This window comes from Quercus lobata, chromosome 9 (genome assembly GCF_001633185.2).
Source record: "Quercus lobata isolate SW786 chromosome 9, ValleyOak3.0 Primary Assembly, whole genome shotgun sequence".
NCBI lineage: Eukaryota > Viridiplantae > Streptophyta > Magnoliopsida > Fagales > Fagaceae > Quercus > Quercus lobata.
In genome coordinates, this window is record NC_044912.1 from 9,078,989 (window position 1) to 9,102,365 (window position 23,377).

General features: G+C 36.3%; 1 pseudogene; it reads left to right on the plus strand.

The window, feature by feature from the left end:
* The first annotated feature begins 1,868 nt into the window (after positions 1-1,868).
* On the plus strand, positions 1,869-23,241 carry LOC115960026 (annotated as a pseudogene).
* Positions 23,242-23,377: the final 136 nt, after the last annotated feature.

The window sequence follows — 23,377 nt, forward strand, 5'->3', positions numbered from 1 at the left end:
CATCAATGAAGATACATCTATAAGCACGGTTACACTTGATTTTGAGAAGTCTTGAGGATTATCACAAAGAAACTTAGGCTGGGTTTGGGAAGTGCATTTTGCGTTTCCCAGACTCAGCGTTTTTGTTTTTAATGGATCCGTGCATTGTTCACGGACCCACAAACTATTTTTTTTTTAAAAAAACAACTTTAAAACTGGGTTCCATGGGTAGGGGTGAGCAAAACGTTATCGTAGCCAACCCAACCGACTGGCACCGACGACACCGTCTCGACACCAGCACCAACCGACTGAGCCAAGGCCGGTGTTTGGAGGGCGATGCCCATTTCGTTGTCAGTGCGGTGCAATCACCAGATTGAGAAATCTGAAATCGCTAAGCCGAACTGAACCAAAATGAAGAAACCAAAACGATGCGTTTTAGGCTAGATTTTCAGATTCTCAGGGTATAAATTCAATATTTTCTCTCAGAAATCAGAATCGTTTAACTCTCTCTCTTGCTCTCACCTTTCGCCTGACATAGCAACACCTTGCCTGAGCTCTCGCCGTCTCTCACCAATCACGGCAAAACAACAATAAGCCTCTCGGGTTGGATAGGTATTTCATATTTGTCTTCGTGTTGGATAGGTGTTTGTCTTTGTGTTGGTCTTGTTGGATACTGGATAGGTGTTTGTCTTCATGTTGGATACTGGATAGGTGTTTGTAGTTGTGTTTTCACTTTTCAGTTTTGTTTTCCTTTTCATTTGTTTTTTGTTTGGGAAAGCATGAATGATTAAGTTTGGCTGTTTGGGAAAGCATGAATGTCTTCGTGTTTGATTAAGGTTGTGATTTTTATATAAAACTTTAAATTGAATACTCCAAAATTGTGTACGGTCATAATGAACGGGCCTTGTTATTATGCTGTTGTGAGCTCTTTCCCAAATGGGTGGGCTTTTCATCCATAAACTTCTTGAATCCATTAGAAGTTTATGGATGAAAAGCTCTGTCCCAACGATAAATTTCTAAAACTTTTTTTGTATTTATTTGTGATAAATCATAGAAACACAGACATGATTGAATTACTTTGAAACTTCCTTTCAACTTCCACTATATAATACACACATGCCCACTCATACCCACACCAGGAACTGTAAAACTTCAGCCTGCCCCCTTGAAACTTAAACTAAAGTTTGTTGCCACCTAAAATAAATTCAGTGTTGTCTTTTCTTTTGGTGGGCAAGGGATGGAGGGGCATACATTGAGTTTAAAAATAAGTACTCACTCTGTCAAAGAGAATGGTAGAAATGACCTGCAACAACTTCTATTCATAAAAAGTGCTCATTATATTCAGATGTCAATATCTTAACATGACCCTTGATGCCGAATTTTGTTGACTGTTCTCTGTTAGAAATTTGAAGGTCCATTAGGGTTCATATCATACATATAAAATAATTTCCTGAGTAATTCTTCTCATTTCCAAAATCTACCCTTTTACTTCCTTGGTGATAAATCCACATTTTTCATTCCAAGCTCTTGGTTCTGTTGGGAATAGAAATATTTTTAACCAAACAAGTTCTGTCTCTTTTTATAATTGTTAACATTCAATTTCTTAAACATCTGTGAGATGAAGGGACATCAACCACTCTGTACAAGAAGATCCATTTCCCTAGTAAACAAGTATAGGGGTGTGCAAAAAACCAACGAACCGGAAAAACCGCTTCAAACCAACCGAACCGTTGCAAAAATTTCATTTCGATTTCGGTTTTATTATATAAAAAACCGAAAATTTCGGTTCAGTTTTCACTGTTTACCTACAGTAAATTTTGGTGAGTCCCTCTATTTTGTCCGTTTGTGGAAGACTAAACGAGCGTTTGGCCATAGGGTGTAGAACTCTCTTTTCTTTCTGGAACTCTCCGTAGTCCGTGTATGTTCTCTCTCTGAAACTCTATGTGTCTCTTCTCTCTCTCTCTTATCTTCTTCTCCTTCTTTCTAATAAACGTATTTTTTTCTTTTTTCTTTTCCTCCCAAACCACCGATCTATACTATGATTCAACTCCTTCACAACCCAGCCTCAACACCGATCTCTCTCTACGAATCCAGATCAACAAAAAAATTTGAAACCCAAGAACATTTGCAGCCGATCTGCATGAGAGAAGAGCCAGAAAAAAAAAATGGAGCTCAAGTCCGTATATGTTCTTTCTCTCTGGAACTCTCTGTATCTCTTCTCTCTCTCTTTTCTCTCTATCATTTCAAGACGACAGGACCAGATCGGCTCAGGAAGAAAGAAAAAAAAAAACATGTGAAGAAACACCGACTAATTTTTACAGTGAGTATCTCTTTTTTATTTTATTTTCTCCGTTTCTTCAAAATCTCCTTTTTTTTTTTTTTTTGGGTTCTCAAGATCTATGTTTGTATTTATTTCCTTGTGGGTTTCAATCTTTGATTTTTTGCTAATACGAGTCTTTTAGGTTTTGATAAAGAAAGGAGATTTGCTTCTCCGTTTCTTCAATTTTTTTTTTTTGGGTTCTCAAGATCTGTGTTTGTATTTATTTCCTTGTGGGTTTCAATCTTTGATTGTTTGCTAATACGGGTCTTTTAGGTTTTGATAAAGAAAGGAGATTTGGTTCCATTTTGGGTATTTTCGGCTTACACAAGAAACAAAGATGGGAGTGGGTGAGAGCGGCAAACAGGGAGGGGTGAAATATGAGAGACCTCATTTTGGCACTAAAGAACTCTGAGTTTCTTCTTTTCAATGGAACCAAATCTCCTTTCTTTATCAAAGCCTAAAAGATCCGTATTAGCTAATATGGGTATTAACCATTCTTTATCAAAACTCTGAGTTACTCCCTCTTTTCTTCTTCTCTCTACACATGATTTTTTTTTTTCCTTCTCTCTTCTTCCTCCCAAATCACCTATCTGTCCTGTGATTTGAACTCCTTCACAGCCCAGCCTCAGTATTGATCAAAGAAAGATTTGGAACTCAAGAACATTTGCCGCCGATTTGCATGAGAGATAAAAAAATTAAAAAAAAAAAAATGGAGCTTAAGAGCTCAAATGCTATTTGTGATCTCTGTGGGTTGGTGGATGTGCTAGAGATAGACGGTTGCAGGTTTGAAACTGTGTTCTATTTACTTTTTTTGGTTTTTGGTACTACAAAATCATGGTTGCTGTGAAAATTGGGTTTTTTACTCAGATGGGTCAGAATATTTAGTGCCATATTTAGATTATATGAATGAAAGTTTGGATATTTTTAGTCTGATTGGTTGAATTTGTGTTGTGTTTGCTATCTGTAGGTGTTCTTCTTCGCAATTATCTTTGCATGTGAAATTGAAAGTTTGGATTTTTACTCAAATTAGATAATTTTTGTGTGTTAATATTTGCTATTAGGTATTCTTTTGTCATATCATGTATGTAATTATGTATGTATGTAGATGAATGAAAGTTTGGGTTTTTTTTTTTTTTTTTACTAATATCCTATGAATTTTGTGTATGCAGGTGTTCTTTCTGTGGAGTAGGATTAGAATGCCTTTTTGGTTGTTGGAGGTAAGGAGATTAGAGGCTCTATCTTTGATTTGAAGGGGCCCTGTGGTTTACCCCGAGCCTTGGTGAGTCGGGGTATTGGCTAAAAATCCACCGAGGTCCTTGAGATGGCACGAGGTAAAAAAGAATTTGTGACCTATTCTCTATATATTTTCATGGTTCTGTTGAATATTATAAGCTTTTGAGGATTTTAGATTTATAGGCTTTTGTTTTTGTTCACACTGACAGTCATCAAGTAGAGGTTTGTGATTCCAAGGCTGTAGAGCAAGAGTGAGTTGTATTTTTCATGTTTGCTTTGATTTCAGGTTTAAATGCTTAAAACTTTTAATATATGAAGAAGGGGCTTGGTTTTTTTGTGTATAACCAATGGATGAATTATTGTCTCTTTGGTTTATTTGAGAAAGTATTTTGTGAAAAAAAATTTATGAAAGAGGTTTTTTTGGTTAGAAATATTTTTAGTGTTTAATGATTTGGATGGATGTGATGCTATAATTTTTAGTTTTTTTTGGAAAATGGATTGTCATAAGGTGTTCCTCTTCCCAACTTTTATATATATATATATATATATATATTAAATATATGTTATGTGGTAATTGATTAAGAACAAGGTATTGAGCAATTTCTTCAATTTTTTAAAATATAAATAAAACCTTAGGAGCAGCGTGTGTTGTCTTTGATTGTTAATTTATTTTAATGTCTAAGTGAGTGTAGTAGATCTGAGTAGTTATTTGAGATTATGTTTGCAGTTTGCACAAATGTGGTGGTGAATTTGTTTTGTAATAGAACAGTTATGTATAGGGATTTTGTTGTGAGAGGTGTTAGTTAGATACTTAATATTTTTGTGATAATTTGTGGTTTTAAATGAGTACTTGGATTGAAAAGGCTTATCATTGAGATAATTTGATAATGTTACAAGCATTTTCACCTAATAGTTGTCAATTATATCATAGAAAATTTAATCTATAATAATTATGCTATAGAAAAAACAGCTTTTTTCATATATATATTTGACTTTATTAGATCCTTCAAATATTGTTGTTTTTATTCCTCTTTTTAACAAAATAAAAAAAATTGTGTGTACTTGATTAGTCAATAATAATATGCCTTCGTCATGATTTACTAAATTGTGAGAGTAATATGATTTTTTTTCTTTTCTTTTTAAGGATTGTTCTTGAGAAGTTCGATGTTTTAAGGGATTGAAGACCAACATTACCAAAGAGCTCAATGCCAGGCACAAAAGGTTTCTAATTTTTCTTTGATTTTTTTTTCCTTGTATTTAAAACTCAACAGACCCCCAAATTCAATGAAACCTAAATTTGCCACACTTCTTTTGCTTAAGCTTTGGATAATACCCTTATTTTGATTGATCAGAAACCTCTACCCTTAATTGTGGCCAAGCAATATGATAATTGTTTGATTGTTTATCTTTATAGCTTTGTTTGTAGTTGTATATTCTTGTTGTTTATACTTTTTACTCCCCATTGACTCAATTTTCTTTTTAATATATATTTTTGTTATATGAGTTAGCAGTTTTCTATGGCTCCCACTAAAGGATATGTCACTTTTGTTAGATAAAGGTAAAATAGCACTGTCATTACAATTTTAGGTTCCTTTAACAGAATATACTTTTCCAATGCAAAAAAATTATTTTGCCTACTTGTTCACTAAATGATATGTGTTATTTCTTATTTTATCAATTTTTGAATGGGTATCAAGTGTTTGCTTGACTTTTGAATTAATCAAACATGCTGTTACTCTTAACTTTTGAATTAATCAAACGTGTTGAATTATGCCATGTAATTGATATTTGACATTTACATGTTATTACCTTTTAACTTTTGCTATTCAGCTAGCGATTATGGACCGTGGCTATGATTTGTTGAGCTTCTTTGAGTTGTGAAACTGAAGCTCTCTCTCTTTCCAAAGAGTACCGATCACACATGCAGCAGGTAAATCTCTTTGTAACCTTTTTTTTCCCACTTTGATTCATTCATTCCTTCTATTTGACTGTGTTTTCTTGATAAACTCTATCCAATTTCCTGTTCTGTTTTTTCTTAATAGAACAACATCCTGATGAGGTCAGATTTTCAAGGTTCGAGGACATGAAAGCAAATGTCCATAAGGTTCTTTTCCTCTCTTTCTTCTTTTGATTTTATGATTTGAGAAGATAATATTGAATTGCATGTGATTGAGTTAGTAAATAGGATTTAGGATGGGCGAATTTTTTGCATTCAAAGTTTCATTTTTTTATAAGAGTGCTTATGCATATACATGTTTGTGAAAATGCCAAAAAGGGCTATTTTATATTTTTTGTTCTCTGTGCATAATTTTTCCTTTCCATACCTTAGTTATGTAATAGGTCATGGTAATGTTTTTGATGTGTTTGGATTTGGTTAGCTTCTTGTCATGGCAATAGCTATGCTTTGCCATGCTTGGCCGAGCTTTGCATTTTGAGGATAATGTCTTAATTCTTCGAGAAAAAAAAAAAGAAAAAAGAAAAAGAAGAAGAAGATAAATTGTTGATATTGGTCTATATGCGTGTTTGTCATGTTTGTGAAGCTTAGGCCGTGTCATTGAGTTCATGACAGCTTGCCCACAATGTGTTGATGGGTTGTTTGTCCAACAATTCTTTTAGTACTTTAGCCTTCTTGCTTAAGCTCCCTTTGTTAGATCATGTCTTCATCCATGATGAACAACATCTTGGCCACTAAAAGTCATAAAATTTTTGAACATATTGAATTGCTAAGTCTTATCAATTTTTTTTTTTCATAAATGATAGATACGTAAATTTTATCAATTTGAAAATAGAATTATTACACTTTAGAACACGCTGCATTTACAATAAAGAATAAACTAACTCTATGCCGCTTTACTAGACCAGAAACATAATGCTTATCAAGTATCAACCAAAAGAAACTTTTGGAGTTTCTATGACAAACCTGACAGAACAAAAGGGCCCAAGAATTATTAGTAAAAAAAAGAAATGCAATGAAATGTAGTGGAAAAGAGCAACAAACCCTTATTTTCCTTAAGCTTGCAAGATTTCGCGTGGTTAGAACATCTAGAGTTGTCCATGAGCGAAATTGAGAGTTACTCATACACAATGGTTAGAACAAGATACAACTAATTTACACTTCGGCAAATAATATAATACATAATAATACAGCTTGTAGAGTTGTCGTGCCTCCCAGTTGTTATGAAGAATCATTAGTTCAAGTTTGTTTTCTTGCTAATCTTCTAGAAAGACTTGTTATATGAATTGGCATTTGGTGGAGTGTTAAATGACAAAGGTGAGTGATTTCTCACTATCTCATGTAATCAGTATTCATGGTCACTACTAATACAGAATGTTCCCTTTTTATATTTTCTTTATCACCTTATTGATATTTTGATGTAATTTTAAGGAAAATTCAAAGCTGGTATTAGTTTTGAGAATATGGACTAATGCATACAACAGATACTCTAAGCCATTGGTAGACATCATAAAAGCAACCGTAGTGATTTCAAAAGTTTATTCTTTGTATTTGCTAACTTATTAAAATGTCCATACTCCTTATCTTCTCTTCTCAAAGGAATTGAGAAAAAGGTAAGAAAAAAGGATTAGGGATATGAATTTTGAAGTTCTTGGATATCTAATCTTTCTCAAATATAAAGAAATTATTCTAATTTGGTCTTTTGTATATATGGAAGCTATTTTGGACTTTGGTTGCTTCAATGATGGTATATATAAAATCTCTCAGTTTTGATTTTCAAAAATGCAAATATGCACAACTTCAAACTTTTTCCTCTAAATCTTCATGCAGGCTGTACTCCAAGTTATGGATTCTACTTCTTTTGCTTGATTGGATTTAATTTTATATGTTTTTTCAATTTAAGTATATCATATCTTTGCAAGTGTTATTTCAGGTTCACCATGTGATTGTGTCAGTTAATTTAGCTTCATTTTGTTATTTCAACATATCTAAACTGGGTGTTTGCTTTTTGTTTCAATTTTTATTTTTATTTAGAATTTTATTTGGTAGTCATGCTTGGAAAGTTGGAATGGTGATATAGGGTGCTTTATTTGCTACCTAACATTGATTTTTTTTTCTTGCTTAAAAGGGTGTTCGCTAAAACTAAGCTAGCTAAAATGTAAGATGATATAGAAGGTAGTATGAATAACAAAAATTTCGTTATGGATGGCTGCAGGCATTTGATAAAGAGCTTCTATTATAGCATATGACAACATTAAATATTGTTACAATGTTGTAGCAAAACTCGGTTGGTTATTGTTGAAGGATGATATTTGTAACTTGTAAGCATTCTTAGAAGTTTTTATTGAATGGATATTGCTTTTAACAAATATGTTCTAAAAGACTATCATAGTATAATAGATATTCTTATTTGAATATTTAATCTAAATTTGTGTAATTAAAATTCTTATATGAATGAGATTAGCATTATATGACATACATTTTTTTTTTTTTTGTACATAGTTTCATATTTCTTTAAATAAAAATTCTATATTGATTTTCTTACTCAAGTCAAGGGGCAAGGCAGCACGTGCCTTGCACGTGCCACCCAACCTAGTATAATATAAAGTTTGTAAAAGTGGGCTTGGCCTTGCCAAAATTACTCAAGCCCACTGCCCATTAGCCCACTGCCCACTGCCCATTAGATAAGTTAGATTAACTAACTAAAATTAAACTAATTAAGTTAAACAGAAACTAATTGAAAATAAAGAAAATAAAAACCCTACCCTTATCCTACCTACCCCACTTTCATTTACACGGCCTCATCTCCCTCACGCTTCACGCCTCCATCACTCTCTCTCATAGACTCACACAAAGCCTCCATCACTCCCTCTCACAAACACCAGCCATTTTTAACGTGAAGATCAATTTAGTAATTCAAATTGATTACAAATATCAAGTATAAGTGTTTTGCTAAACACTTCTTAATACAGAGTCCCTCATCAAATCCATGAATATGTATAAGAAATGCTAGTATTTATAACCTACAAGTATTTTTTATTTGTTATTGAAGTTGCTAATGTAATGCTACTGAATGCCAACAGGAAAAGTTATCATTTCACAGTTGATGAGAGATTTTCTGAGGATGTTTCTCAAGAAGACATTTACAAAGAAATATCCCCGCTGGTGCAGACTGCACATGATGGCTCCAAGGTAAATTTTGTTTTTAGTTGTTGACTTTTTAAACCTTTCATACTGTCGCCATTTATTTAGGTGTTTGTGTTGCTATTTTTTTTGGGCCAAGTATAAACTTTTTGTGTCACTTGGTTCATCCAATTACTACCTTTTATCAACAAATACTTTATATTGATATAGATTATGTTGTGCTTGGGTTTGTCTCAAGCTAAAGTTGCACTGGTCTTGGTGGTGGTTTCTTGTGATTTTTGGATAGGTAATTGCAACTTATTAAATCAAAAAGTGTATACAAGGGAGTATTCAAAACAAAGAAAAAACAGCAAAGCAAAAAAAGACTTGAAAATAAAATGCACGAAACCAGCTGTATATTCAACAGTACAAAAGTGGAGTATCTAGGAAATCCATTAGAGAAAACATGGAGAAAGTGGTGGACTTCCATTCCCATTCATAAAGAGCCTTTAGAAATAAAAACTTGAGGTTTGGTACAATGGATTTTGTGTCCTTGAAAATGTGGTAATTCCTTTCACCCCAAATGTACCACATCAAACATGCGCCCCCCACCCACTGGTCCCATATCTATGAGAACCCAACATACCATTCAAAGATACCAGCATTGAAACAACAGAGTTTGGCATAACCCAAGAAATCCCAACTAGGGAGAGGAAAAATACCACAGATCAGATGCGATTGGGCAAGGCAGCAACAAGTGACTTAACACTTTCTCCTGCTGATCTACACAAACAGCACCATCCCACTATAAGAATACCCTTCCCACACAGATTATCAGTTGTCAGATTTTTACTAGGGTTGCCTCCCACACAAAGAAAGAGACTCTTGGTAGAGAAGGACTTTTCCAAATGAATTTCCAAGGAAACTTGGGCGTATGATCACCTCTTTGTTGAAGCATTCTTTGAAATCCTTTCTTAGGAGAAGTCCAAACCAACTTATCACTAGAAATAGGATTAAGCTGCACTGCATACAAATTATCCAAAAATCGAGCCATAGACTCCAATTCCCAATCTTGTGCCTATTGAATAAAAACAGATTTTCAAATCACCTTACCGTGTTGGCTTGAAAAGTGTCACTACCATCCCAATGGTCTTTCCAAAACAACACTGAGTACCATTTCCCACCTCAAAACGGATATATGATGCAAAAGTATCTCATTCCTTTTGGATAAGTTTCCATAATCCCACTCCATAAGGCCCTCTAACCTCACTTGCGATTAAATCACAACTACTTGTTCCATGTCTGCTGCCAATGACCTTCCTCCATAAAGAATCTTGTTCTAAACCTTATCTTCACAACCACTTGCCCAATAAAACTTGATTGAAATTGGCCAATTTTCTAATACCCAATCCTCCTTGTCGATTCGAGTTGCAGACAGTGGACCAATTGACCAAATAAATCTTCTGTTCCCCCTGATTGCCACCCCATAGTAAATCTCTTTGAATCTACTCCAATTTATTGGCTACACTGGCTGGAATGGGGAAGGGAGACGTAAAATAAGTGGGAAGACTAGAAAGTGTACTCTTAATTAAAGTAGAAGACTCCTCTTTGAGAGATAGAGTTTCTTCCACCCTGCTAGCTGCTTCTCCATCTTTTCTATAATTCCATCCCAAATTGTGTAGGCTTTATATGGAGCCCCTAAAGTAAGATCTAGGTATTTCAGTCAGAGGGCAGAAATCTTACAGCCCAAAGTACCAGCCAGCATCCCCATATCATCCATCGCCCCTATGGGAACCATTTCAGATTTTGATGAATTGATCCGAAGACTTGAAACCACCTTAAAACACAACAAAATACACCTCAAATGGCAGATTTGGTTCACATCTGCACCACATAGGGCCTGTGTATCGTCTGTGAACAACAAGTGGGATATGACCATTAGATTTTCCACTGTGGGGGAAGCCAAGATTTTTGTATGCCAAGAATTTGGTTCACATCTGCACCACAAGAATTTTGTACGCAATCCTGATACTAATCGGCCTGAAATCTTTTAGCTCCACTGCCCCCACTATTTTAGGAATGGGTGAGATAAAAGTGGTATTAAGACTTTTCTCAAACATTCCTCTATTATGGAAGCTGTGAAAAAAATTCATAACATCTCCCTTCACCACTAGACCAACAATGCTAGAAGAAATCTATAGCAAAGCCTTCGGGGATCAGGATCATCCTTTCTTGCCACCTTTGCCAAATTCTGTTTGCATTAATTGTTGTCCCTTTGCATTGGACTCGTTGGCTTTACCAGATTTACGAAGCTGTGAGAGGGATTTTTTTAAAGACATTCAGGGAGGGGGAAACTGCTTTCATCCTACAACTAATGACCAATGCAAAGGGACAACAATTAATGCTAACAGAATTTGGCAAAGGTGGCAAGAAAGGATGATCCTGATCCTTGAAGGCTTTGCTATAGATTTCTTCTAGCATTGTTGGTCTAGTGGTGAAGGGAGATGTTATGAATTTTTTTCACAGCTTCCATAATAAAGGAATGTTTGAGAAAAGTCTTAATACCACTTTTATCTCACCCATTCCTAAAATAGTGGGGGCAGTGGAGCTAAAAGATTTCAGGCCAATTAGTATTAGGAATGTGTACAAAATTCTTGTGGTGCAGATGTGAACCAAATTCTTGGCGTACAAAAATCTTGGTGTCCCCCACAATGGAAAAACTAATGGTCATATCCCACTTGCTGTTCGCAGACGATACACAAGCCCTATGTGGTGCAGATGTGAACCAAATCTGCCAATTGAGGTGTATTTTGTTGTGTTTTGAGGTTGTTTCTGGTCTTCAGATCAATTCATCAAAATCTGAAATGGTTCCCATAGGGGTGGTGGATGATATGGGGGTGCTGGCTGGTACTTTGGACAGTAAGATTTCTGCTCTCCCACTGAAATATAGAAAAGATGGAGAAGCGGCTAGCAGGGTGGAAGAAACTCTATCTCTCAAAGAGGAGTCTTCTACTTCAAGTATAACATAGGATTGTGAATAGTGTGTGTGCAAGGATGATTATATTAAGCATAGCATAGGATTGTGAATAGTCATTAGTCACAATGTCCCTCACCAAAATATCCCATCCCCAGCCCAGTAAGTAAACAGGCCCACTCATTCATTTGAACCTCCTTATCAATGAGCCATTTTGGCAATATTTTATAGCACCTAAATTCATTCTAACCCATTCTAAAGTAGGCACACTAAACCCCAACAAAGAAGCTTTGATGATGAAGCTACTAAAATGTAATAGTCTATTTTTATCCAAAAGAGACCCATAAATGATCAAATGCAGTTGATGATAGATTGAAGATTTTAGACTACAAGTTGAAATAACCATAATTAAGTAGCAACATTAGAACGTACTTTTGGTTACAAAAAACAAAACAAAGCATCACAAACACATAAAAAAACAAAACAAAGTAATACTTTTGGTTACAAAAAATAAAACAAAGCATCACAAGATTAAAGTTCACCTTTTCCAAATACTTTTGGTTGATTTATAAGCAGACTCCAATGATTGAAAACTTGGTGAAATTAGAAAATTCGAAACTTTACAACCATCTCAAAGACATGATTTTTTTTTTTTTTTTTAAATTACCAACAAAATTACCTCCAATGTCTGCTTCATTTCAAGAGCTTGCCCCTCGAGCTTTGCTATCTGCATTGCGTGTGAAAAATGAACGTTAGTGTAAGATTAACATTATCATGTATGTGTGTGTGACATTTCAATATTACCTTTTTCTTCGCAAAATTAACTAGTTCCCGTGCCAAATTAGTTGCTTCTCACAGATTCTGCATGCGCACACACACATACACATATTTATCAAGATGAAAAATGAACAATTTTGACGCAACACACGCATATATAATACCAGACTATCAACCGAGTGTACCTGATTAGTGTTGGAGTCTGTGGCTGTTGAATGGATCTTACGAACTTGTTCAAACAGCGTTCAAAGAGGAAGGTGCTCCATTTTCGTTTGCATTCACTCACTGATAAGATTGGAGAAACCCTAGAAATAGAAAGAGATTGAGATTGAGATCGGCAACTTTTTCAAATTCTCATAATTTTTTTTAAAATTGATAATTAATATATGCTCTTAGAGTATAAATTAATTGGACTTTTAATTTAATTTCAATATGATTTACCTTAATACAAGATATTGCAGTCCGTAACACACCATTCCAATTCCTTTTTCGGGATAAGCACATTACTGATATAGAACTTGAAACTAGAATATAACTACAGTTCTTTTTTTTTTTTTTTGGCTGAATAACCACCATTCTTATTGAACAATATATATATATATATATATATATATATATTATCCATGCTTTTCAAATAAGTGTCAGCCCGGCCTACACGTGGGGTAAGGACTAAAAGAATACAAAGTCCAACATGAAGGCTACGTTTTTTAGAGTTGGTTCGGTAAGAGATTTTTAGTAACGTTGTTATTTTGTTGTTATTTTGTGAAAATACATGTGAAAAAATGTGTAGAAATACGTGTAATATTGTTTAAATACTAAAAATTGTTATTTAAACAACAATACCAAATACCCCCTTACTTTTTATAACTTTGCAAGCTATAAAGTTTCTTTCTTGAAGGCCTGTTTGGTAATGTTGTTAGAGTAACTTTGTTTGTATTTTTAAAAAATATGTGTGAATAAAAAAATGTGTAAAAGTACATATAACGTTGTTTAAAAACTAAAAATATGTGTTTAAACACATGTACCTAACGTCCCTAAAGCTTCGTTTGGGAATTTATAAGGGAATGAAAATGAATAAAATGTATTTAAGGGAAATGAATTGAATGGAATAGAATTAAGTAACCTTGATTGGATGTTTTAAAATAAATGAATGGATTATAAGTAATCTTGTTTGGGAGCAACATGGAGGGAATGAAATGAAATCATTTTATGACAACATTACTATTAGACTCCTATTTTAAAATAAAGGGTTGAATATATAGGGGTATTTTGGGAGTTTTAGTAAAAAACTTATTAAATCTAATTTCATTCCCTTCCATTCCTTCCAATTTCGAGGAGAATGAAAATTCGAGGTTTTAAGGGAACAAAGAGGAATGAGTGTTCCCTCTTACCCATTCCATTCCCTTCCACTTAAACTCTCAAATAAGTGAATGAGTTTTTCATTCCCTCCATTAAAACTCTCAAACAAATAAAGGAAATAATATTCTAAAATTATTATTTTTATTCATTTCCATTTCATTCCATTCCCTCCTCCCAAACAAAGAAACGAGCTTTTCATTTACTCCATTAAAACTCCCAAACAAGGAAAATGAAGAATATTTTAAAATTATTTTTTTTCATTCCATTCCCTCCTCTCAAACGAGGCCTAGCGTAAAATTAGCTTTAAATTTACGCACCAGAAGGAGAGAGGATAGAAAAATCCATTAACTAGAGTATTGCACGATGTGTAATAGCACAAATCTCAGCCTTTCATTTAATCCAATGACTCATTATTTTGACACCTCACTAATCCAACTGGCAATCCGTGTGCTCACTTCTATTTATATTTCAGCTTCCCAAATTTGAATTTCACTATCTCGCTCTCCACTCTCAACCTCGACTGTGCCTCCACCATTCTCTCAACCTCCACGCTTGTTCTCTGCCTCTCCCTCTCCCTCAGCCCTGTCATCATCGCTTCCCACATACCAAACTCAGACCCATAAGCAAAACAAAGTAAAAAACAGTAAACAGTAACTCACCATCTGAGATCCCAATCCCCAAACACTCGCACCCTTTTTAGACCTAGATCAGAGAGAACAAGGGTTGGGGTTTGGAGAGAATCGGGTGTTTTAAGTGAGAATTTGAAGCTTTTTAGACCCAGATCAGAGAAAGTAAGGGTTAGGGTTTGGAGAGAATCGGGTAAGAGAGAAGTTGATGGTTCCGGGTAACAGCTAGCAGCCACTGTGTTCTGCTCCACCAATTCTGGTGGTGGTTCCAGTAAAGTTTCTCTGTCTCTCTCTTTGATTTTTTGTTCTTTTAATATTCCCAACCAAAAAAAAAAAAAAAATTGTTCTTTAAAGCTCACACTTGGCCGAGCTTCTTGCATCCACACTACCGCCTGCTGCGGTGGATATAGACGATGTTTACTGCTGCGGTGGATATAGACGATGTTTAAATCATTGGTGGCTGCCGATACCCCTCTTTTTCTCTTTATTGTCTCTTCACTTTTTATTTGCTTTTTAGAAATGACCGAAACCCCAAATTTGTTTCAGTTTTTATTAGTGACTAGGTTTCCTTGCACATAAAACTTGATGATTTGTTTGGGTTTGAAAAAAGGGAGGTTTTTGGGTACAACCAAATGTGCTGCGATTGAAGGGAAAGTGGCCTACTTGTAGTTGTGTGTTGTTGTCTTTGACATCAGTAAAGTAATTTTGTTGCTTGGTCTATGCTAAAAAACTCATTATGAAATTTTACGTGTTATTTTCCTAAATTGCATATGGGTATTTTGCGTGTTGCAGTTCATTTTAAAGGTATAAACTATGGCTCTTGATAGGCTAACTTGAGGGGAAAATTTTTGCTTGCTTGAATTGTTACCAACCATACTTAACAAGTGTAGCCCAAAGTTTAAGTAGTCAATTTAGATTCTTATATGTTAAGGCATTCCTCAAATATTCACATCAGAAACTTTAGGAAAGAAACTAAATGGTCAAAACTAGCATTTGTAATAGGATTGAGAAGTTCAGTTACAGTGCCCATGGGGCTACCTTGGCCTTTGCAGCATGCATGCCTTGGCTGCGTGCCCATGAGGCTGCCTCGACCTTGGCAACATGCCCATGGCGTAGCCAAGGCCAAGGCAGCCCCCATGGGCATGCTGTTGGACCAAGGCAGCCCCCATGGGCACGCAGCCAAGGCAAGGGCAGCCCCATGGGCACGCAGCCAAGGCCAAGGTATGCAGCCCCCAAGGCCAAGGCACATCGCCATGGGCACGCTGGCAAGGCCAAGGCAGTACCATGGGCAGGCAGCCCCTATGGGCACGCTGCTAAGGCCAAGGCACGTTGCCATGGGCACACTTCCAAGGCCAGGGCACGTCGCCATGGGCACACTGCCAAGGCCAAGGTAACCCCATGGGCACGCAACCAAGTCCAAGGTATGCAGCTAAGGCCAAGGCATGTATGCTGCCAAGGCCAAGGCAGCCCCTATGGGCATGCTACCAAGGCCAAGGCATGCATGCTGCTAAGGCCAAGGCGGCAGCCCCATGGGCATGCAGCCAAGGCCAAGGCCAAAGCAGCCCCATGGGCATGCAACCCAGTCCAAGGCAACCCCCATGGGCATGTTGCCAAGGCCAAGGCAAAGGCAACCCCATGGGCACGCAACCAAGGCCAAGGCATGTAGCAACCAAGGAGTTCAGTTACAGTGCGAGCATATAGAAACCTTACAAAACATATTTATAAAGGCAAAAACTGCCAAACAGTTAAAAGTTATACAAGCTAGCTTTTCAAAATTAAGTCAAAGAAATACAAACTAAGAAGAGTTTATTCCTCGAATTGAAAATTATCTAACATACTGCGAATTAGTGACCAGTTATTTCTAATTTTCTCTTCAGTAAAAACTAATTCAAGAGTCCGGTTATTCATTTCTAGAAAGAGACTCAAACTGTCTTCACACTTCTTCATTCTGTTGGAGTAGTCCATCCACAAAAGCCTTAGCCTCATTCTTTTTATGAACACATCTATTGACTTTGGCTTGAGCCTCACAAAGTTCTTGTTCTGCTTGCATCAATTCATTTGATGCAGTGGTCAAATCTTGCATAGCATCAGCTACTTGAATTTTGAATGCTGCTCTAGGATCTGGAGTGTGAGAGATGATATGATTAAGAGCTTCAATTCTATCTCTTTTATCTCTGATCTAAGAAAGGTCTTTGATAGAGTTCTCATATTGGTCCATGAACATAGAAAGAATTGGATCTTCAATCCTATCTTCTTTATGCATGTAGGGGAGTATGGATTGACAGAGTTCATAGAAACGACCTTGAGCAACATCATCTAGGAGAACTTCATCTACAAAATTGACCAAATAAGAGCGAATGCACAGTAAGGTCTCACTCAGCTTGATGAAATCCATATTTGATGATGCTGAAGGTATGCTTATTTCAAGATTATCAAGTACAGCATGTGCCTTGGCAAATATGTCTTCATCATCCCCTTGTTCTTCAGTTTCTTGCACTCTTTTTCCTTCATCTTTTTCTATCAAATTCATTGAGAGCAAATTTGTAGCTGTTTAGGAGGTTATTGGGTTTGGGCATTAGTGCTTGTGAACTATGAGAATGCCAATTCTCAATCTTTTTGTTTCTTTGTGTCACTTGCTCCTTGTAAGTTGTATCTGTAAGGGTTAGGATTTGGAGAGGCGCATACACTTCTACAAATTACAAGGAGCAAGTGACACAAAGAAACAAAGAGATTGAGAATTGCCATTCTCATAGTTCACAAGCACTAATAGTCTAATATCCAAATACCCGAACCCAATAACCTCCTAAACAGCTACAAATTTGCTCTCAATGAATCTAACGAAAAAAGAGGAAGGAAAAAGAGTGCAAGAAACTGAAGAACAAGGGGATGATGAAGACATATTTGCCAAGGCTCATGCTGTACTTGATAATCTTGACATAAGCATACCTTCAGCATCATCAAATATGGATTTCATCAAGCTGAGTGAGACCTTACTGTGCATTCGCTCTTATTTGGTCAATTTTGTAGATGAAGTTCTCCTAGATGATGTTGCTCAAGGTCGTTTCTATGAACTCTGTCAATCCATACTCCCCTACATGCATAAAGAAGATAGGATTGAAGATGCAATTCTTTCTATGTTCATGGACCAATATGAGAACTCTATCAAAGACCTTTCTTAGATCAGGGATAAAAGAGACAGAATTGAAGCTATTAATCATATCATCTCTCACACTCCAGATCCTAGAGTCGCATTCAAAATTCAAGTAGCTGATGCTATGCAAGATTTGACCACTGCATCAAATGAATTGATGCAAGCAGAACAAGAACTTTGTGAGGCTCAAGCCAAAGTCAATAGATGTGTTCATAAAAAGAATGAGGCTAAGGATTTTGTGGATGGACTACTCCAACAGAATGAAGAAGTGTGAAGACAGTTTGAGTCTCTTTCTAGAAATGAATTACCTGACTATTGAATTAGTTTTTACTGAAGAGAAAATTAGAAATAACTGGTCACTAATTCGCAGTATGTTAGATAATTTTCAATTCAAGGAATAAACTCTTCTTAGTTTGTATTTTTTTGACTTAATTTTGAAAAGCTAGCTTGTATAACTGTTTGGCAGTTTTTGCCTTTATAAATATGTTTTGTAAGGTTTCTATATGCTCACACTATAACTGAACTCCTTGGCTGCTACATGCCTTGGCCTTGGCTATGGGACTGCCTTGGCCTTGGCGGCGTGCCCATGGGGCTGCCGCCTTAGCCTTAGCCTTAGCAGCATGCATGCCTTGGCCTTGGCAGCATGCCCATAGGGCTGCCTTGGCCTTGGCCTTAGCAGCATGCATGCCTTGGCCTTGGCAGCGTGCCCATGGCGATGTGCCTTGGCCTTGGCTGCATGCCTAGGGGCTGCCTTCGCCTTGGCTGCATACCTTGGACTTGGTTGCGTGCGCATGGGGCTGCCTTGCCCTTGGCAGCATGCCCATGGCGACGTGCCTTGGCCTTGGTTGCTGCATGCCTTGGCCTTGGCTGCTACATGCCTTGGCCTTGGTTGCGTGCCCATGGGGTTGCCTTGGCCTTGGCAAATGCTAGTTTTGACCATTTAGTTTCTCTCCTAAAGTTTCTGATGTGAATATTTGAGGAATTCCTTAACATATAAAAATCTAAATTGACTACTTAAAATTTGGGCTAAACTTGTTAAGTATGGTTGGTAACAATTCAAGCAAGCAAAAATTTTCCCCTCAAGTTAGCCTATCAAGAGCCACAGTTTATACCTTTAAAATGAACTACAACACGCAAAATACCCATCTGCAATTTAGGAAAATAACATGTAAAATTTCATAATGAGTTTTTTAGCATAGACCAAGCAACAGAATTACTTTACTGATATCAAAGACAACACACAACTACAAGCAGGCCACTTTCCCTTCAATCGCAGCACATTCAGCTGTACCCAAAACCCTCCATTTTTTCAAATTCAAACAAATCATCAAGTTTTATGCACAAGGAAACCTAGTCACTAATAAAAACTGAAACAAATTGGGGGTTTCGATCATTTCTAAAAAGCAAATAAAAAGTGAAGAGACAATAAAGAGAAAGAGAGGGGTACCGGAAGCCACCAATGGTTTAAACATTGTCTATATGCACAACAGCAGGCAGTAGTGTGGATGCAAGAAACTCGGCCAAGTGTGAGCTTTAAAGAACAAGTTTTTTTTTTTTTTTTGGTTGGGAATATTAAAAGAACAAAAAATCAAAGAGAGAGACAGAGGAACTTTATCGGAACCACCATCGGAATTGGTGGAGCGGAACACGGTGGCTACTAGCTGTTACTCGGAACCATCAACTTCTCTCTTTCCCGATTCTCTCCAAACCCTAACCCTTACTTTCTCTGATCTGGGTCTGAAAAGCTTCAAATTCTCACTTAAACACCCGATTCTCTCCAAACTCCAACCCTTGTTCTCTTTGATCTGGGTCTAAAAAGGGTGCGAGTGTTTGGGGATTGGGATCTCAGATGGTGAGTTACTGTTTACTGTTTTTGCTTATGGGTCTGTGTTTGGTATGCGGGAAGCAATGACGACGGGGTTGAGGGAGAGGCAGAGAACAAGCATGGATGTTGAGAGAATGGTGGAGGCGTAGTCGAGGTTGAGAGTGGAGAGCGAGATAGTGAAATTCAAATTTGGGAAGCTGAAATAAAAATAGAAGTGAGCACATGGATTGCCAGTTGGATTAGTGAGGTGTCAAAATAATGAGTCATTGGATTAAATGAAAGGCTTAGATTTGTGCTATTACACATTGTGCAATACCCTAATTAATGGATTATTCTATCCTCTCTCCTTCTGGTGCGTAAATTTAAAGCTAATTTTACACTAGGCCTCGTTTGAGAGGAGGGAATGGAATGAAAAAAATAATTTTAGAATATTCTTCACTTTTCTTGTTTGGGAGTTTTAATGGAGTGAATGGAAAGCTCATTTTCTTGTTTGGGAGGAGGGAATGGAATGAAAAAAATAATTTTAGAATATTCTTTCCTTTCTTTGTTTGGGAGTTTTAATGGAGGGAATGAAAAACTCATTCTCTTATTTGAGAGTTTAAGTGGAAGGGAATGAAATGAGTAAGAGGGAACACTCATTCCTCTCTATTCCCTTAAAACCTCAAATTTTCATTCTCCCTGAAATTAAGAGGAATGGAAGGGAATGAAATTAGATTTAATAAGTTTTTTACTAAAACTCCCAAAATATCCATATATATTCAACCCTTTATTTTAAAATAGGAGTCTAATAGTAATGTTGTCATAAAATGATTCAATTTCATTCCCTCCATGTTGCTCCCAAATACTATTACTTACAATCCATTCATATATTTTAAAACATCCAATCAAGGTTACTTAATTCTATTCCATTCCTTTCCCTTAAATACATTCTATTCCTTATCATTCCCTTAAACATCAATTCAGTTGTACGCCAAGAATTTGGTTCACATCTGCACCACAAGAATTTTGTACACATTCCTGATACTAATTGGCCTGATCCTAATTTGGTTCAAATGTCAAAGACTTTGACTCTTTGATTCCATATTTGTGTTAACTTACAAGTTTCATCTCTGTTACCTTGGGCAAGCATCATGGTTTGAGCACTCCAAAGATTGAAATTGAGAACCATACCCAACTTCAGACTGAGGACCAAACAACTGAATTGATTCTACAGCATGAAAAATCTACTGCTGGTATTTTGTGTCAATTGAAAGCTCGACATGGTCCTCACTCCTCAGGCTTTCCATCTTCAATTGATCAAGGGTGTGCTGGGTATTGTTGCTACACTTGGTAAAGTGGATGATGACAATCTTAGCAGGTTTGATTGACTTTGCACTTTATTTGCTCTCAATTTATGGTATTCTGTTTAAGTTATGGTCTTGTCATCAACTATATTTGATCATTTATGGTTCTCTTTTGGATAAAAATAGACTACCGCATTTTAGTAGCTTCATCATCAAAGCTTCTTTGTTGGGGTTTAGTGTGTGCGCTTTAGAATGGATTAGAATGAATTCAGGTGCTATAAAATATTGCCAAAATGGCTCATTGATTAGGAGGTTCAAATGAATGAGTGGAATGAGTGGGCCTGTTTGCTTGCTAGGCTGGGGATGGGATATTTTGGCTGAGGGACATTGTGACTAATGACTATTAAATATCCTATGCTATGCTTAATATAATCGTCCTTTTATTTATTTGTAATGAGGGCTTTTTTCAGAGTACTTAGGGTTGGAGACTATGCTGGCCATTGTCTGTAAGACTTATGAAGGTGTTAAAGCCCTAGAAACATATGACAAGCAAGGCTGCATAAATAAAAGTTCTGGTCTTCACACACTTGGTACTACTATTGGAAGGAATATGGCTGGCAGATTTCTCGTCATTTGTCTTGAAAATATAATGCATGAGTCTCATATGCTGTCTTTGTTTGACAACTTGGACTTGTAGTTTGTAAACCTTCTAAAAGAATTCTTTTCCCCCTTTCACAGACCATATGCAGGTGAGTTTGTAGCAGATGACCCACAAAGGAGGCTTGATCTTGCAAAGCCAAAATTACCTAATGGGGAGTGTCCTCCTGGCTTTCTTGGGTTTGCTGTGAAAATGATCAATGTGGACATGGCCTCTTATTTTGTGCCACAGCTAGTGGACATGGCCTCAGGGAGACTCTATTTTATAATCTCTTCTCTCATCTTCAAGAATATAGAACAAGGCAAGACATGGTAACTGCTCTTCCTTGTATAAGTGATGGAGCCGTTTCTTTGAATGGAGGGATGATTAGGAGTACCAGTGTGTTTTCCCTAGGGGATCGGTAAGAAGCTCTGCTATCACAAATGAATTTCACATTATCTCCATATACATATTTTGTTAACTTCTTTTCTCTTCTTCAAAACTTAATCTTGTGTTTGCACTTAGTCAGATGCTTGCAGTAGTTTTAATTATTTAAAAAATAGAAAATAAAAAAAAATTGAACCTTGTGGATTTCAATTTCATTGTTTAATAGAATTGGAATTTTAATTGTTGCTTCATCTTAGTTTTGGAACCTCTTGAATCCTCGATGATGTTAGGGAAGATGTAGATGTGAAATTCCCAAAACCCTTGGTGATATGAACCCTACCTGAAAAACACATTGAGGCTGAGAGGCAGGTCGAGGAGGTGAGATGGAAAAAAGAAAAAATGCAGGATGATATTCAAAGAGAACAAGCATTATTGAATCATGCAAAGTTCAATTTTGATAGAAAGAAGCAAGAGTTTCTGAAGTTCCTTGCTGAAAGCTCATCATACGCAACTCAGGTAATGCCTTGAACTGATCCCTAACTAACAGCAATTTGTGGTTTGCTTATGGAAGCAATTTTTGGTTTGCAAATGGAAGCAACTTTTGTAAGTTTAATTAGTAGACATGAAGTAGAAATTAAAATTTTAAATTGATGGATGTTGTATGCTATTTACTTGTTTTTTGGGTGAGGGGGTTGGCAATTAACTTGATCTTTGTGAACAATTTATTGAAATTCCCTCTGTTTTGAGCATGACCAGAAAATATTTTATTGAAAAAGATAAATTTTTATGTCCTCTTTGAGCTTTCAGCCTCTTTTAAATTATGGTGTCAATTAAGTGCTGTGTTGGAGACTTACTGATCAGCGATAGTTTTGATCAATGATAATGATGCTGTTATGACTGCCAAAGTATGTGAACCCATCTATGAAAGCAGCAATATTTCAACCATGTTGATATTGTATATGATGGATTTACTCTCTAGGGTCAAATCTTATTTGTTTTCCAAGCCTTGTGATGACCCCACGTTTGGAAAAGCCAGAAATGCAAAGCATTTTGTTGTTATTCCTTTCTTTCGATCCTCTCTCTAGTTGTCTCATATAATCTACGTTTGTGGATGACTTATAAATTTTATAAATGCAACTTTGCAGGCAGCACCAGTGACCCCAAGATGATGCGTATGTTGAACAAACCAAGCCTAAAATTAGTACAGTTGGAGGGAATGGAGGAGCCATTACAGTCTGCTTGTCAGCATGAGCTATGGCTGAGATCCATGCTTCGTTTCCAGTTGTGGATGCAAGAAAAAGGTGGTGGTGAAGGAAAGGCATAGGTTTTGGGTCCAGTGACAGGATTTTTTCCCTTCAAATTCTGAAGCTGCAGAAGCGGCATTAAATTAGGAATCCCTTGGTACTCAGTATGCTCATGATTACATTGTAATGCAAGATTAGATTATTGAAGATGCAACTTCATTTCCTTCTCATCTGTCTCTGGATATATTTATGCATAATGTTTACCATTGTGCATAATCTGGTCAATTTGCATAATTAAGGGCTGTTAATATTGCATAGTAGTGTCTACATGCATTTGATTGTTTTCATAATGATCCAAGGTTTTCTTAATATTGCTGGCTCTCTAATAATTTATTTTTAATAATATTTAATACTTTGTAATTTTTTAAACTCCCATTGAGTATTATGTTGGATGCTTAAAATTTTATTATCTCAAAATTGATAATTATATGAACTACTCCTTGTG